Below are 17,297 nucleotides of genomic sequence, written 5' to 3' on the forward strand. Positions count from 1 at the left end.
CCAATGGTTAACCTCTCTCTCCATTAAAAAATTCTACCTGATAACCAACCTGAATCTCCCTGGCACAGCTTAAGACTATGTCCTCTCATCCTGTCAGTGGTTGCCTGGGAGAAGGGGCTGCCCCCCCCCCCCCTACGATCTCCTTTCAAATAGTTATAGAGAGCATCTTTCTACAGCATTCTGCATTCCGGGTAATAGCTGGAATCTCTCCAATATAAAAGATTTGATCCCCGTCCTAAGGGGGTAATGATCCAGTATCATATCTGTAAATGCCAACAGAGGTGTTCCGAGTATCTTTTCCCTTAAGAAGTACATTATTAGAAAGAGGATTTCTATAATAGCAGATGTAACATTGCTAAAACCCGTGTGAGTGGAAAATGCTAAATTATGACCATTTCACACCCATCTTACCTCAGTGCAGACTTTGAGCAGTAAGATCATGTCTCTAGTGTGAGGTGAAGCAGCTGAAATCTGCCCTAAAGCAAATCCTTTTGACTATTGTTTGTCATATTTTGTCTTTACCAGAAACCCCAGCTGTGAGCAAAGCATTTCTGTGCCATTCTGTGCAAACCTGGAGTAAGAGAAATGCTCTCAGAACCTGCCAGGGAGCCAACCAAGCAGTATTACACTGTCTCTGCACTGAGAGGAACGTGCATCCTTGTTCAAGGGAAAAAGCCAGGTACTGGAGATGCTGTTAAGAGGAAGGTGTGTGTTACTACTGATGCATAATTATATTTTCTAGGCAGAGCAGAGGGAGAATTGAATGTGAGATGAGAAGCTTTGATACAAAGGCAACTTCTAGAAGATCATATACAGGTGTCAGCAGCTGACCCGTGTCTGAATATTGGCTAGGTAAAAGACATATTCACTGTACATGTGTTTGAAATGAGATTTGGCATTGTCTTTAATAGCATTTAGCAATTTTTCAGGTGCATTTGTGTACAGAGAGACAGGATCATAACAGAAGTCTGAAAAAATCCTGATTTATAGATTTGTATGGTCCAATCCCTATTTCAGTAGACTCTCTTTAGTTCTGTTATTCTTTTATGTTTTGGGGTTTTTTTTTCAAGTGAGATGAGGATATAACGTAGTAGAAGATTTTCTTCAGCCTCTTATTTTTTTACTAAATGACCAGACTGCAAAATCACATTAGCTTTACAACCCAGAAGTGAAAGCTTGGTGTATAAGGCTGGAGGAATGATTTGGTTGCTGTTCATGAGCAGAAGCATATCTAGTCCCAAATTGCATTTTGACTTCTCTAAGTGGCTATTTTTGGCTCTGATTTAACTCAGCTGCCACTGGCTCAAAAGAAATGACACTAGAGCAGAATAACAATATTTTCACTGCTTTTTGTTGGGAATTGTGGACCAGACTGAATGTCAGACTTCCCCTTTGTCCAAAGAGGTCAGTCCCCAAATACAGCCAGAGTTTGACAAGTCTCTGCTCAGACCTGATATCTGTCCTTCAGATTTCAGCAAGCATAGGAGGCTATACAGTAAAGCTGAACTTTACTTAGGTTTCTGGTTTTGCTGATGAATATACTGGCATTTCATTTAGAATGCATGCATTCACATTTTATAATCTTTCCATAGGACTGCATGCTGTTATTTTGCATATTTGATAAATAACCTTATGGATCAAGCAAATTCTGTTCTCTACCATTAGGCAAATCTTCATTTTTTTCTAACACAACTGATTTTCACAGTTTTTAACTGTGTACTGGTAAGCTTGTGTGGGTACCACATCAGGACACTGAATTATTAATTTGAGGACCACCCGGGAAATATTGATTGGTAGTTTGATTTTGTGCTGTCAGTAGGGGGAACTATTGCACTGTATTTATTTTAAATAAATATTGGTAACTGTTTATTTTTCTTTTTACATTAAGTACTCATTCTCTGAGCATCCTTATGTAACTGCTGTCTGTAATGATAAAAAGACAGGTAGTTCATAGCATCTCAATAAAACAAGACGGTAACAGGTTTTCAATCCCCTTTTTGCTTGCTGTTTCTCTCCTTGATATTAAGACAGTACAATACTTCCTATTATCTGATGCAAGTGTTTTTTCAGGCTCACTTCAGGAGGCCATGAGCAAAAAGTTCAGCTAGGTGTTCCCAAAATCTAGGGTGATCAGAGGTCATTCTTCATCTGATGTTCAGAGATCAGTTTCTGGGAAGATGGTTCCTGTTCCCTTATTCCCTCCTCCCCTCATTCTTCCCCCCACTTTCTGACAGGCAGAGCAGTGAAGGCAGGTCAGTTGTTGGGATGGAGAACAGCTGTGGAACCAGCTGTTGGGGGTGCAGGATGCTGGATATGAGCCATGGCTGTGAAGGCAGGAGAACAGGGGCATGATCCTCACAGCAAGGGGTGCAGGAAAATGAATGGAGTCACTTGTGATGTTACAGTGAACTGGGGAACCCTGGGGCTTTACTGAAGCTTGTTGGGGAAAGTGGAAGGGAAGGGCACTTTGTTTGGAGGAGAATAGTGGTCCTAAGGCATTAGTGTTGGATTGTCAAAGGCATTGAGGTATGGCCTCACATGGAAAGGCCTGAGGTGTGTATGGGCAGCCTGAGGAGGAGGATTGTTTGAGGATCACAGGTGGGAGAGGAGGGTGTGGAGCAAGGTGTCAGGGTGGTGGGGGTTAAGGGGTTCCCTTCTGAGGCTGAAGAATAGCTCAGCTCTCTGCTCTTGGAAGAGGGGTCAGAGGGGTGTGTTAGCACACTGTGAAGGATGTGATGGTGCTTGGAGATGTGAGGGAAAGTGCTGTGGACCAGGACTGAGGTAAGAAAGAGATGGTCTAGGTCAGTTCAGGTAAGCTCTGAAGGATATCTATGTGGATGGGATCCTGGAAGAGATGGCTCAGGGCATGTGGTGATCACTTCTGTGCTAACACCTGGGGAGGCTGAGAAGGGGGCAGCTGTGTGGGCTGAAAGGAGAAGAGTAGGGGCAAGAAGCTGTGGCTCAGACTCAGTGGAGGAGTTCAGTGAGGAACACTGGCAAGGAAAAACAGGCTGAAACGATGCTTGTGAAGAGGGGGGCAAGGAAGTAAAGAGCCTAGGGCAGCCCATGGAGGGGGGGGGAGTTTCTCCAGCTGCACCGAGTCACAATATTATGATGAGGGTGCAGGTTGCAGCCCTGGAGAGTACATACAGGCATAGATCAGGAAAGGTTCAAGCTACCTTTTAGTTTGATGGATCAAGGTTAATCTTCACTGTGTAACATTTCATTCCACTTCACCAGTGTTCCAGCACTGGTCAAAGCAGAAGAATAAGAAGCAAGTGTCTAAATTGTGTGGGCTTATTAAAGGCAAGAAAGAGTCTCAAGTGATGGAGAAGGAATTCAGGACATAGTAATCTTCTCATCAAAAGTTCACAAAGTTGTTTCTAGGAACACTGAGCCAATTTATTACTTTGATCTATCTGACCAACCTGTAATCAAGATTATAATCTCTCATGTTTGGCCTCTGGTGATTATACTCCTTGACTAACCTTTAATTAGAGTGTGTCATCTGCCTTTTGCATAAAGGAGACATTTAGCTCGTACATGCTATACATGTGCTATGTCTTGTATCTGAACTGTTCATAACTTTTCTTCTTACATTCAGAACATGGACTTCTGGTCTCAGTGAGACTAGTAAACACTGTAATCATGAGAAATTGTCTTGCTGACAGTGTAGTTCCTTCTAGTCAGCACAGCATAAATCAGCAGTTCTGTGTGCGGGTCACGTCCCTTACTGTCCTCTGTTTGGAGAAAAAGACAAAACCAGCAATGTTCATCCAAAGTTATGTGTTATAACAAGCTGTTTATGGATACTGTAAACAACTCTTATCTCTGTGCTTGTAGGTATTTAAAAGAATGGTCATCATGCTTAGAAAAGACAGGAGGGTTTGGCTGTTATGTTGTTCTCAATTGCTGAAATACTTACTGCTTTCCCCCTTCCAGTAATGAAATATGCAGATGTATAAATCCATCTGAAGTAAAGATATACATATCTCACCCAAATTCAACATGATATCAGCTAGAAAAAAAAATTAACTTGCTTCATGGAGAGTAATGAGAAATAAGGAATTATAGAAAACGAAGTTTTCTCCCCCCTGAGTTGGGCTCAGGTCTCTGCTTTCATGGTGGTGTGGCCTTTTGATACTGCAGTCTCTAGCTTTGCTCTTTTTGGCAGGTGCAGGTAGACTCAGCAGTGCAGGAGCAGGTCAGAGTGAGTAGGTAGATGACCTCAGTCCTGAGGCTTTTTGCTGCTCAGACCCTGATGGAGGGTACATGCCCATTGCTACTGCTGGATTGAGGATCTTCTATACCGGTTCATAGCAAGATCAAAGTGAGAGGTCCTGTCAAGCTGGGACATTAGGAATTTTCTTCTTTGTTATCTTTGAACAACAGGTATGTTGTTTTGATGCATGCCTTTTTTATAGCTTCACTTCTTGATGTCATATTTGCAGTTTTGCACTAGGTGATTCAATGTGTATCCTGAGAAAACTTGACGACATTTGCTCTCAAGAGAAAATATTTGTATTTTGCAGTGAGATTTTTGTGGAAAGGAAGCATTCTAAGGAGAAAGAAGTCTGTGCATCTTGTAGAAGTTAAGGCCAATGCCACTTGGGGTCCTACAGTCACCATGCAAACTTTCACACTGACAAAATTAAGGTAGGAAGAAATTAAGTGAAAGGCCTCAATTCCACCTGAATGTCAGTCTGTCATTGTTTATGGAAAGGGCACATGTGGAGAAATGGAGGAAGCATGAAAGAAGTGAGGGCAAGTGCAGTAGTTTAGAAGAGCAAGGAGAAGGACAGAAACTCTGTGGGACTTGCAATAATTATTATTTAGCATCAATGAAACTTCCTTTTGATAATGAAAATTTGTGTATGTGGAGCATGGTTGTAAATAAGCTTTGCCTTGTATTCCTGATCCAGTCACTATTTTTCAGGAATTTTCAACTTTTGAAATATAAGAATGATTTAAACTATCCACTTGCTAAATTATATGATGCAAACTTAAAGTTTTACTTTTCCTGAATTACTTTAGAATCAGGTTTCCTTTTTTGTTGGTGATTATGTAAATTGTCAGGAATGCTAGTAGTGCTATTTTAATAGGCTTTTCCACTCAGTGTAGTCTGTGGGTACTTTTATACAACAGCTTCCTTGACAATAGATAATGCTCACTTTTTGTTTGCACAGAACTTGAAGACTTCGTGATTAGTGGTTTCCAAAGCAGAGTGTGAGAAAGGAATACAAAGACAGTGTGATGTGGTGAATGCTGTGGTTTTTTATATATGTTCCTGTGAGGTACAGCTTGGAGGGCAAAATGGAGACCCTTGGTGATGCAGCTGGATTAGTGTGTAGGTCAGTGTTGGCTGGACAACAGAAAAGAGAATTTTTTTCATAGTGAGCTCACTCTGGATTTATGCTGCCAATAGGTACTTAAGTTTTTACTGCCTTCCCTGCCTAGGATCAAGATGACTATGCACGATGGTGATTTCTGAGCATACTTAGGAACATTTTCATTCTGCAGTCTCTAAGGTTCTTAGAGGAGTCCTTGAGTTTTATTAAGTCTGCTAGTATATGCTAATTGCAAAATGCAGTTTGATGCTGAACAATGGCTTCCAAATGAAAAGATCAATAATTTTAGAATTAGTAATGGATTGTGCTCTGAGAAGGTAACTTGGTTAATTAATTTAATAAAGTATTTTCACAAAGGGAGCAATTAAACCGAAGTCTGATTATCTCTGCTTGATAATACTTGAAATATTATATATTAAAGTAACAGGTTTTAACCCTGATGGTACCAAGAGGACTTCTTGATTTATGTTACTCTCTGAAACTGCTTATCTTTTATATTATTTGTATAAGAAAGCAAACATTTTCAGAAGTAATGTCAGCTTTTTTCCTGGCTAGGCAACAAGATGCCAACAAATCTGAAGCAGTTGTACAGCTGACTGTAATTGTATTGTTGGATATTACAAGGGGGATGGCAATCCCACACCTGTTATGGACTCATTGTCTTCCTTCTAGGATGTACAAAAAGTGTTATTTGGTTGGATCCTTCTATTCCTCTCTAGCCTCCTATAACAAATCCCAGGTTGAGATGAGATTTTATTTTTCTTCTCTAAACCAGATTTTTCCTGGATCTCAGCCTCTCAGCATGCTATAGGTAAGGGCCCTTGTGATGGGAAGGTAAGCTGCAAACTGGCATATCCCTCACTCAGTGCAATTCCCATGGCAGCAGGGAAGGAGGAGCATTGTGGCTGAGTTTGATGATAGTATTTATTTTGAAAACCATTACTTCTGCATTTCTAGATAGCCTTTTGTAGTATGTTTCAAAATTTTCAGATGAAACAATTTTTAGTATGATTGGTTTATACCAGAAACAAACATGAGTTAATTTGTTTTCATTGGGAGACAATGGGGATGACATGAAAAACTAAGACTGTATGTGGAGATTTAGCATTGGAAGTTGGTCTATTGGTGTGAGCAATACCATGTTGTGAGCAATAAAATATTGTTCCCTTGTCTTCACAAGGAGAAAAAAAAGTGATTTTAGAGCTGGCTAATGTGAAGTGAAACGCCAGTGGGGAAGAAAGCAGCTTGTGGCTACAAAAGGACGTGGGTAAAACCAAAGCTCAATTGTTTTATCAGTTTGTGGCCACCAAGTTCATGTCTTGCACTGTTCCTGAAATTGCTCTGGTCAAGAGGCTCCTGTGGGGTGGGATGGGCTTTCTCCTATCTCTCCTGAAGAAGCAGATTTGAGATCCAAGGAGACAGTTTGCTTATTCACTGTAGCCTGGCCACTCAGGCTGCCTGTCATCAGTCGAAGGATTTTGTGCTTAATATGAAGATGTTATGATGTCTGACATACGTGCAGCAGGAATCAAAGCCCAGGTGTCTTCCTAGTAAAAGCTGGGGGCCTTTGTGTTTGGGCAGGACACTGAGTGATGTGAAAAGGTGTGATATTATTGAAGGTTGTAGTGTTTGTTGTATATGAGGTTTTCATTCCTGATCTGGATGAAGTGGCATAGCTTCAGCTGTGGGGGAAAGTACATCCTCCCTCTGTAATACTCCGAAGCAGTCTGCAGTTTCAGGATTGCAGGATTCTGCTGGGAGAGAGAAAGAGAGAATATGTCTGGGTTCCCTCAGTCTGGTAAGGAAATTACAGCAGGTCTTTGAGTCCTGGTGGGTCCTCTAAATACTGACTTACTGATTTATTTGCAAAACAGTGCATGAATTTGAAGGGGAGGGTGATGTTTGTAGCAGGAATTCCTCCCTGAGACTGGTGCATGTTGTATGTTGTTTGAGCTTGTGCTCTGGGTTAGAGTGCACTGAAGCTCTTGCCAAATTGGAGAGTCCTGAATCAGAGCTGGCTTGGGGCTGAAATGGGCAGCAGGCTGTTGAACAAACCTGAGTGTGGGCAGCACAACTTCAGTGGCATCACTCAGACACCCACAAATTTTAGGTGTGTAAAAGACTGGACAGCAATTCTGAGGATTGCATTCCTCAGCTCAGCTCCTAAATACCACCCAGATTTCCTTTTAAGTGCTTTTAGGATTCTGTCTTTAATTAAAAATGAGGCTAAGGTTTGTGTTGATATGCTGTCTTGTGGTAGACAACCAACTGCTGTGTTGCTGCTGCTCTGTGCACATGGCCCTTTTGGATGGGCTTTTCCCTTTCACCTTAAGCGTCTAGTAATGTAAATATTGCCAAAATATGAAAATTGTAGGTACTATGAAGGTACTATTTTAAAATATGAGCCACCTATCACTTATTTTCTGATGTTCTTTGACTCTTTTATACTTCCTAATTCTAAATGACATGTGTTTATCACAGTTCTCAATGCTTTGAACACAGAATAAAAAGTTCTGTTTTGTATTGTTTGTACCATTGATTCTAAAACCAACATGAGTGGAAATCTCATTATCTCAATTTTCCTCTTCTCTCCTCTAGTTCAAGATCCCTAGCATCTGCCTGGTGAGAATCTGCAAATAAGGTTTTCAGGCAGAGAACCTTGATGGTGAGGCCATCTAGATCAGTGTTTTTCAAGGTCTGTTTATGGCCTCCTAAACTTGTTGGAAAAAATCTGAGAATTGCCTAACCTCTTTGGGGGGAAAAAATGAATCACAAATGCATTGTGGAGTGCTGCCACAGTAGTTATCACTATTTGCAATCAAAATAATGAGGCAAAGCTTTTGAATTATTATCATTTTTCCAGTGCTGATTTTGTTTAGTTCTTTCCATACCAAGGAGTGTACAGATATCTTTTAAAAACATCTTACTTTGTGTGTAGTTGTTTTGCAAACTGCTGCACGAAGGTTTATGACCTATTGATGACCCAGAGCCTGAGAAGTGCTGCTCCAACAACTACGGCAGCGCGGATAACTTACACCACCAAAATTATCTGTTGTCAAAAAGAAACCACTGGGTTCTCTGAACTCCTGAGAACTGAACAAGAGGTTCTCACTTAAACTCTTGTGGTATTTTTTTTTTTCAACTTTGCTTTACAAACCCTCTGGTGCTGTTTTTTAAAGTGCTTTAACTGAGAAGGAAATAACCTAATGCTGTGTTTGAACACATGGAGCAGTCACAGCACTGGGAGGTGCAGGGCACTGAGGGATGTGAAAAGGTGTGATATTATTGAAGGTTGTAGTATTTTGTAGTATATGGCCCCATTTGTAGCTTCTTTCCTTGAAGCCCTAGAAAGAAAACATACAGCTGAGGGGTTTTGCCCAACCTGCTTGTCATGCTTTCCTTTGCTGCCCAGTGCCTTGATCCCTGGCACAACTGTGGGGGCCTGAGCCCTGGGGCACCTTGGAAAGGGACCTGCACAAACCCTTGAGGGAGAGAGGTACAGCCAGAGTCTGTATGCTGCATAGTTTGAAGACTACAACTTGTGAAGTGCCATTTCCTTTGTGTACTTCCTTTTTTGTTTTTTTTTTTCTCTTGAGTTTGTTGGAGCCAGGAGTGTAAGTGCACTTCTGGAAAGAGAGGGCTGCTGTCATCAGCCATGAGTACAAGCCGTACGTATGAAAATATAAAAATACACTTCATTAAAAGAATGTTTAGCCATCGGAATTAGTTACACATGCAAACTCAAATGGCCATACTCAGCTGATAAGGACAATCTCAATGAGCAGTGTTTTGCCTACTTCTGCAGTTAGATTTGAATCTTCTGTCTTGAGCTCACTGTCAGTGTTGTGTAAATCATACCGTATATTAGGTGTCTTCAAAAGAAAACTGAACAAACCACACTGTAATTAAAGTGAGGTTTTTTAAATCAGACTTTTTTGCTTATTTGAAGATTTATTTTTTTTTTCACTTCTGCTAATAAGAAGAATCTTTATGTTGCTTTGTGTACTGCATATTTTTTTTCTCAAATGGAGAATCATATTTCTGAATTAATACTGAATCTATGGTCTTTGTGCCATGCCCATTTCCCATAAGGGGAAACAACTCAGAAGGGAATTCCCAATTTCAGTAGATTATAGCTAGGGGACAGGAAAGCCTACTGCTATCTTGAAACTTCCTGTTTCATCAGTCTGAGGAGATACAAGTGTTGATAGGTTTAATGAGGTTCTCAAAATACAGAAGGTTGTATGCTGATGTGGGACACATGTGGTGACTCAGAGGCATCCAAATTTGCATGAATGGATTTGTTTTCAAGCAATGTGGTTATACTGCTGAATCCACCAAGGTAAACACGGTGTTTTCTATGTGGCTTTCTTCACTAAAACCTAGTGTTGTGCAAGGTAGCAAGTAATTATCAAGACGGCAACTATAAAGAGTTATCCTGATTGAATTACCAAAATTAAAAGAACTATGTTCAGAAAGATTCTGTTGAGAAAGATGTATGTAAAATTAGGCTCTAGCTCGTATTATGGAAAGATAGTATTGGTTGAATATTGAATCACAGAATGGTTTGTGTTGGAAGGGACCTTAAAGAGCATCTAGTTCCAACCCCTCTACCTTGAGCCGGGACACCTTCCACTAGACCAGGTTGCTCAGAGCCCCATCCAAAGCGGCCTTTAACACTTCCAGGGATGGGGCAGCCACAGCTTGCCTAGGCAGCCTGTGCCAGGGCCTCAGTGCCTTCACAGTAAATAATTTCTTCCTAATATCTAATCTAAAACTACCCTCTTTCAATTTAAAACTGTTACCTCTCATCCTATCACTACACGCCCTGATAAAGAGTCCCTCCCTATCTTTTCTGTAGGCCCCCATAAGTACTGGCAGGCTGCTATAGGCTGTCACTGGAGCCTTCTCTTCTCTAGGCTAAACAACCCCAAATCTGCCTGTCCTCATAGGTAAAATGCTCCAGCCCTTGATCCTCTCTGTGGCACTCCTCTGGACCTGTTCAATACAGGTGCATTCCAAACCAGATCTTGCTCCCAGAGCTACCTCTACTTGCCTAAACATTGGCTTGGCTTCCTACTCTGCCAGCTGGGTGGGACGTGGAGAACCTCTTCAAACTGAGCCAAAGTAACGGGTGTTAAGAGGTGCATTTAATTCCAGTGTATGGTAAAGCAAGTCTTGTCTTGCACTGAGATCCAGACTAACCAAGGAGCTGTTATCCATTAAAATATGACATCAGTATTTCTTCCATGAATTGCAAATATTCTTTCTGAATATGGACAATAAGCTAAAGAGAATGATGGTTGGAAAGGCTGCTTCAAGCAGTCCAGGAGCAAAGGCAAGATTCAGACTGTAGGCGGCCATTTGGTCTTTCATCAACATTCAGGTTTGTGTATGTCACAGTATCTCCCAGATCTCAGCAGTACATTCCCCTTCACTGTAATAGAGTATTTCACTTGTTCTAATATCTGCTTTACTATTTTGGTATTGTCTGAAAAGGAGTTTTTCTAATTGTGGTTCCTTTTTTGTTCTTTTTTAGCATTTCAGTCTTAATCTCTAATAGATAACACTTGTTTGACCTGGAGAAAAAAGAAGCATGATGATGATGACACACGTGCTTCAAAATGGTGAGGTTGTGCATTTTTGCAAAATAGAAATAGCACATTAATATGTAATGAGCTTTATTTCACTAAAATTTCCCTCTTGTAATCATTCCTTCCCATCCATCTTACAGCCAGCCTTAGGACTGTTACCACTCTGATTGTGTGTGTAGTGATGCTCCTTAGAGGCCCTGACTGTATTTTGCTAAACATTGTATTCATGTCTCAAACCAAGTGTGCATTATTTAAAGGTAAATGGGTGTGCAGTTGAATAAACACTAGAAATGTAGAAGAGAGAACAAAAGGTGAAAGTGGAGCAATGATCAGCATTTGAGGCAGCAGTCAAGTTGTTCAGCTGACTCTCTGACTCAAACTTGAGGCAAAGCCCCTTAGGGGTAGCATTTTTGGCTTTTAGCAGCTCTGTTTCCCCATATGTAAAATAGCTATATCCGTCTGGCAAGTGTGTTGTACTTCCAGTAAAGTTCTTGGTTTTGCATAAGAATGCTATTGTGATGACACGGGCATTATTTTTATTAGTAGGGACTTGTAGTATGATTAGAACTGTCTTACCTAACTTTTTTCAAGTAGACAATGTCATTAAAATCATCATAATGTAGATAAATAGGAATATTTGGGCACAGTGTATGTCACTTTAAAGATCACCTCTGTTGTTATTTGTTGTGTTCTCTCGTTCTTCATTTTGTTGTTTGTATCCCTGTTACTCTTTTTAGGGTTTTTTGGAAGGGATGCTGTGCAACTGGATAGGAGGGTCCCCTGACACAAACAGACAGGGTTTCTATGGAGATTTACATGATATGTAACAAACCAAGGAAATAGGGGTGAGATGACACTAGTAAATGACTATAGGTGTAATTTGGCAGGTTTAGTACTAGAAATGTTTGCAGGCATCTTCTTAACTTAACTAGAGGAAACCTTTCCAGATTATTTTTTATTGTTTTAGTGTTCACACTGCAGTTTCTACTCAGTGAGTCTGTCTCTCATGGATTCCAAGATTTCAAACCTTAACAAACAAAAACATACAAGAAATATGGATTTGAATCCTGCTAAGATTAGCATTGAAACAAACTCCTTGTAAATCACTTTCTTAATCCTTCTGTGAAATTTTAACTTATTCCTCTCCACTGACCTTGACTATATGAAAAGTATCTTTGAAACATATATTTAAAACAGGAATTCAGAGTCATGAACAGACACCCACATATGCTCATTGTCTGGAATTAAGTGCTCTCAGGACAAAACAGGGTGTAGCACATATCTGTTTGAATATAGCAATTTAATTGAGCATGAGTTGCTTGTAGAAACACTGGTCAAGTTGTGTTGGGCTTTTTTAATAAGGGAAAAGATGATGCAAGTGCAAATTGTTGTAATGCTGAAATACTGTAGGTGTAGTTTCAGTGGAAGAATAATACAGTCAGGACTAATGTCTCTGGTATCTCATCCTGGTAGTTATTTGAAGATAGTGAGATACTGTTTCATTGCACATGTTAAAACTTGCCACTATATTTTTTAAGTGTAATTACCATCATATGAATATTTAATTCAAAGGAAATATTAAAAAACCCCAAAGGCTTGTATTTCAGAGCTTCATCAAACTATGACCATCTACAACTGGTGCCTGAGTTCCCTTTAAATTCTGGTGGAGTTCAATCAGAGAAAGGTTGTCAGGATTTTGAGTCTTGCTATGTGTTTAGACAGTTCAGCTCACAACTCTCTGACTTTGAGACACCCTGAAGTCCATTACCTATGTATGTGTTCCTCCTCTGCAAGAATTGATCTAGCCTGGTACACTGGTAAAGCAAAACTTTAATTGCCTCCCAGTACTGCACTTGAATGTACATGCCTTTTTATGAGCATGTAGTCTTATTTGCAGCAAAATCACTTCTTACAAAGCTGTGTAGTGCAATAATGATTAAGTCAGAAATTGGTAGGTATGTCAAAATGAGAGTGGTAGCTAGCCCTCTACTATGGGCATGTTTCCTGTACAATATTGAACTTTTCAGTAGGGACTCCTAAATTGGGAAAACCAACAGATACAGTGTGGTATTTCTGAATCTGGGTGATGTCAAGCTTTCTGTTGTGAAAGGGGAAGTGTGGGATTTACTAAACCATGTTATTGCTGTGAAGCCTGCTAATCTTTTTCTTGTTTCTTTTCTTTCATCACTACACTAAACGCCCTGAGCTATCTGTATAATTATTTCAGGCAGCAATCCACATTGTTAGCTTATTTCCCTTGGGTATATTTGTGAATTTTTGAAAGTAGATTTAAAAAGTGCATGGATCCATTTGAAAGGAATACCACTGTTTCCATTCAATTTTGCCTTAGGGGTGTCTGTAGCAGGCTGAATTACCAGAGGCACACAGCTTCCTGGAAACCTTGTGTGGAATGGTAGAGCACAGCCCCACAGGAAAGGTGGTGTTAACACATCATGGCTCTGGTATTTGATGCTCCAGGTGAAGAATTGCAAGACTGGGAAAAGAAAATTATGTACAAGTAGTATCTGCACTTAGTCACTGAGTCTGTATAGGCAGCTACCACTGCCTCTACTTAATGCATTTGTAGGTGATTACACAAGGCACAGCCTGCTTCTGTCAGATTTTCAGCTGCATCTTGAGCTTTGAAAAGCTAAATTCACTGAAACTTTCGTTTGGACTGAACCTCTGATTTTTCTTGCCACTAAATAAAAGCACCTCGAGATTAGCAACATGGGTAAAACCTAATTTACTGAATTTGTATTTTCCAAAGCAGAGCCAACTGAAATGGTCACTTCAAATCTGCAAGGATCAAGGCTGCACAGTACTCTGAGCTCTGTAAATGGGAACTAAATGGCAGTGGTAACTGGTGAGCACCCTCCTGGATGTAGCTGTACCCCTGAGGCATTGGCTCCTCTTTCTGCCAAGCAGTCAGCATGACTTGTAGCTACAAAGAGCATCTTGTACACTGCATCTGAACTGGTACTCCGTGCCCAGTGTCTTGTGTCACAGGAGCACAACCCTTTGGCCACATCTCACCCAAAGGCTTGGAGAACAATTTGCTAAACCCTGTGAGCACTTGTGTTTGGTCTTGCTGACTCTTACAGCTGCTTAGCCCAGCAATGGCTGAGCTGCTTCCCTTCCACCTACACTTCTTTGTTTTCTCAGTTGCAAGGTCTGAACACAAAAATGTGGCAGCATTAGCGATGATCATGCCAGAGCTACTGTCCCTTGAAGCTTTGCCATCTGTCAGGACAAGTCCTGTGCCGTTCAGGGTTCAGAGAAAGAAGTCCTCTGAAAAGCTGGTCTCAGCTAACCAATCTTCAAACACTTCTCCCAGCTGAAACCCTTCCCCCATCAAAGCTGTTGTGTGCATTTCCATTTCAGATTGTGGCTCCCTGGTGCTTATGTCTCATGTCACACCTTGCTAGGGAACAGGTGCTGTTTTATTTCTTTCCTCTCAATTCCCCAGGTGCTTGTGTCTAAAGGCCACCATAGTGATACTGTTCAGATGTTCTCCTCTCCCTTAAATGTCACTACAGCTTGTGGATGATCTGCATTTCCATATCTAGATTTTTAAAGGATTTTGCATATTTGTTTCACTGCGGCCTTAGTATTTAGTTTGGGTCTTACTCTTTATTAAAACCAGAAGGACTTCTTGTCATCTTCTGCCAGGGAGAAGTGAGTTAATATCAGGCTTTCCATTTGTTAATAGCTCTTCTTGTGATAGCTGTGGAAATGCTGTTATGACTGAGCAGAAAAAGTAGGTAAATATGTTTTCATTGCAGAGATGTGTGCTCTGGTGTTCTGCTGTTATTTTAGAAGACTTGTTCTTATTTTAATTAAACTCCTTGTTCAATTTCAGAAGAAAATGTTTTTCTGTGATATAATTGTTACAATAAGAAATCTCAATCAACAAGCAAGAGGAGGAATTCAGGTGCTCAGCCCACCATGTGTATTGCAATATGCTAAATGCAAGAAATTGTCCTCTTTACTGGGTTTACATTTCCTGCAGAGACTTAAAGTACAGACTATCTCACCAGTTTATGAAATCGAGGGTAAAGCTGCCCTACCTAAGGAAAGAGATAATAAGACTGCACTTTAAAAATAGGTGGTGATCACTCTTCTTATAAAAGAACTTAAACAAGCCTCCTGCTTGCCATGCATGAGGAACCCCATAGAAATATTGGGTTTGTTTGTGTGTGTGGTGTAGAAAGATATTACCACTAAAATTGACCTCCAGCTTCCTGCTAAGTTCCTGCACAACTCCAAAAAAAGCTGTTCAGGAACATACGGAGTCAGAGCTAATGGACTGTACCATTAAACACTTTTGCTGACTTACAGAACTCTTGATCAAGATGCATGACATCTTGGATAATGCCATATGTCTTGCTGTTTGACAGTCAGATAAACACGGACTTCATAAGAATTATGACTTGGTTTTCATAGCTTGGTTTTTGACAGGTATCCAATCTGTGGACCTTAGGATGCTCTTGAAATTTGCCTTCAGTGACTTGGGTTGCCTTTGAACTTCACAGAAACAAGGTTTTCTTTGTGTTCAGATGGTGTAAAGATTTACTCTTTGTCCACTCACAGGCTTGTACATTTGATGAAAAATGTAAATTCTTGACATTTACAAGGATATCTATTTTTAAGACATTTTGTAGAATCAAGAAAAAATTCATGGGAAATATAATTTAATTTCAGTGACCACGTTGAGGGTGGACTGACTTATGAGTGATAAAATTTTGGATGTGTTTGATGAAGCATAATTCAGATAGAGTTGTAATCCAGGCTCATATGATCCCACTGGGACAGAGGTGATGTGATTTCTCCTAGCAAATGAGACATCTAAACGGAGTCCACTTTTAAGGAGTACATAGCACCAGAGGATACTGCAGGTGTGAAGCACACACTCTTGCAGCTCATGCCAAGTAATGCTTCTTAAATGATACACTGGGGCACTATTTTATGTAACTTGCCATCAGATGACATAAATTGTCTGACAACTCCTAACTACACTGAAACAAGCGTTCTTGGAATAGGTTGTAGTACTGAAGCCAAGCACTTAATCAGGTGTAACATGAGGCTTTGACATGATTTACTGCCTGCTGGTAGCTTGTACTGGGACTGTATTGTCCTTCTGTATGTACTGTGTAATAGTTTTAAGCTGTCCTTGGACAAGACACTATTGTAAACAAGCTGACTGGCTTAACTGGGATGCCCTGTAAAAATATGTTAATAAAAACTGAAGTAATTGTAAAAGATCCTATTCCTGCTATTTCTGCTTCCCAAACTATTCCCAATAGTAAAGTACAGCCCATGCTCTTAACTCTTGCTGCGCTGATGCTTTGCTAATGCCTGCTAGAGTTTTAATCCTAGAGTTTCAAAAAGGTTCAATCATTGCATGCCATCTCAGCTGGCTGCTAGTGTGTCTGAGTTCTCTTCTGCCTTGGCTTACCGAGTGCAGAAGTTACCAGAGAAATAAAGCTTATTCTCGAGGGGTCGCATAAATTTATTAGCGCTTAATTTATTTCATGTCCCTTCATGTCTCAGCTTAGTCAGGTCTATGGAGTGAGTTCTGAGATGGTACTTTATTTAAAGTTAAAGGAGTTTCTCAAATGAGGTAACTTGTGTTTGGTGTTAGTATATTATGTCAAGTCCCTGTGACCTAGAGCTATTAGGTCAGCAGTAAACAGTTTACAGCAGTAGACCCTTCATGGGTGCAATTTTCAGAGGGGTACTCTGAAAAAACATAATTCACTGAGGACAACCTTAACTAGACTTTTTGCCTAAGGACAGATACTGAAAGTGTGAGTTCTTGCAAAATGAGGTGTTGGTCCTTTAAACAGAAAGATGCGCTCTGGTGGGTTTAGCCATCCTGAATTTTTTAAGGAAAATAGATGCAGAGAGGTGCATACTGAGAGTCTTCTCACAGAAATCACTGCATTATATAGGCAGGGTGAGAAATTTAGAAGGAGACGGTGACCTCCATGAAGGGCTCATTTTATTAACCTGCCTGTGGTTCCTGGAGGACCAACACCTCTGTTAGAGGGACTCGCCTCAGTCTGCAAAGAGTAGCACTAAGCAGTAAGGACAGCATGGTGGTTTGGAGGGATTTCTGGTTCTTCCCTCTGTTCTCCTCACCCTAGAGCTCTACAAAGCACGAGTCCTCTGGAATATGACCAGGATTTTAGTAGGATCTCAAAGGGACCTGCTGGTGGCTCCAGAGAAATGCGTCAATCCCAGTTGGAAATAGCTCCCTCCCACTCCACCCATTTCTTTGAAAGACAAACTTGTGATAGCCTTCCTTTTGTGAATCATATGCACAATTTTGAATGTAAAGCAGGCATCGAAT

This window comes from Manacus vitellinus, unplaced genomic scaffold (genome assembly GCF_001715985.3).
Source record: "Manacus vitellinus isolate BGI_N305 unplaced genomic scaffold, ASM171598v3 scaffold_20_pilon, whole genome shotgun sequence".
NCBI classification, from domain to species: domain Eukaryota; kingdom Metazoa; phylum Chordata; class Aves; order Passeriformes; family Pipridae; genus Manacus; species Manacus vitellinus.